The sequence below is a fragment of the Orycteropus afer genome, unplaced genomic scaffold (assembly GCF_000298275.1).
Source record: "Orycteropus afer afer isolate SDZICR_OR568_19922 unplaced genomic scaffold, OryAfe1.0 scaffold00222, whole genome shotgun sequence".
NCBI lineage: Eukaryota > Metazoa > Chordata > Mammalia > Tubulidentata > Orycteropodidae > Orycteropus > Orycteropus afer.
In genome coordinates, this window is record NW_006921809.1 from 1,236,453 (window position 1) to 1,237,833 (window position 1,381).

Here is a 1,381-nt window from a genome sequence, read left to right on the forward strand (position 1 = left end):
GGCCCCTCCTTGCTTGGGTTTCTGAGGCAGTATCACTACAGAAGTAGATTGCCCAACCTTCCTTCTGAGGAGTGGCGGGTGGGTTTGAACAGCCAGACTTCTGGTTAACAGTCAAGCACCTTAGGCATTACGCTACCAGAGCTCTGGTAGCATAGTGCCTAAGGCACTTGACTGTTTACCAGAAGGCTGGCGGTTCAAACCCACCAGCCACTCCTTGAAGAAATTCCCTTTCAACTGATTGGTTGCTCATAGAACATCTCATCATGGAGGTGATTACATTATATCAGATCTCATCATAGGGGATAACTACATCACAACTGCTTAAACCACTTAGAATAGTGGTCCAGCCAAGTTGACACATAAACTTAACTACCATACTCATCTATACTAAGAAGTATGGAAGTCAGCTACTTGGCCAGCCAACTGGAAGGCATCCATATTTGTGCCCATTCCAAAGAAAGGTAATTCAGTAGAATGTGGAAATTATCAAACAATATCATTAATATTGCATGCAAACTTTCGGTAAAGATAATTTAAAAATTGTTGCAGTAGTACATCGACAGGGAACCGCCAGAAATTGAAGCCAGATTCAGAAGAGGATGTGGAATGAAGAATGTCATTGCTGATGTCAGATGGCTCTTGGCTGAAAGCAGAGACTACCAGAAAGATGTTTACCTGTGTTTTATTGACAGTGCAAAGCCATTTGACTGTGTGAATCATAACAGATTATGGATAATGTTGCAAAGAATGGGAATTCCAGAACACTTCATTGTGCTCATAAGGAACCTGTGTATAGACCAAGACACAATCATTTGAACAGAAGAGGGGGATATTGCATGGTTTAAAATCAGGAACGGTGTGCATCAGGTTTGTATCCTTTCAACAGATTTATTCAATCTATAGGCTGAGCAAATAATCCGAGAAGCTCGACAATATGAAGAAGAACATGGCATCAGGAGTGGAGGAAGACTCATTAACAACTTGCAACACGCAGATGACACAATCTTGCTTGTGGAAAGCAAAGATACTTGAAGCACTTACTGATGGATTTACACATCAACATAAAGAAAACAAAAGTCCTCACAACTGGACCAATAAACAATGTCATGATAAACAGAAAGAGGAATGCAGTTGTCAAGGATTTCATTTTATTCATATTCAGAGTTAATCCTTATGGAAACACCAGTCAAGAAATCAAATGGCATATTACACTGCGAAAATCTGCTGCAAAAGGTCTCTTAAAAGTGTTAGGAAGCAGAGGGCGGGGCAAGATGGCGGACTAGGCTGAAGCATTGCACAGACCCTCTTCAACAAAGAAAAGGGAAACCAATTAACACAGACACAGAAGATAATCTTGGACCCCTGAGCCTTGAAGGAAAGG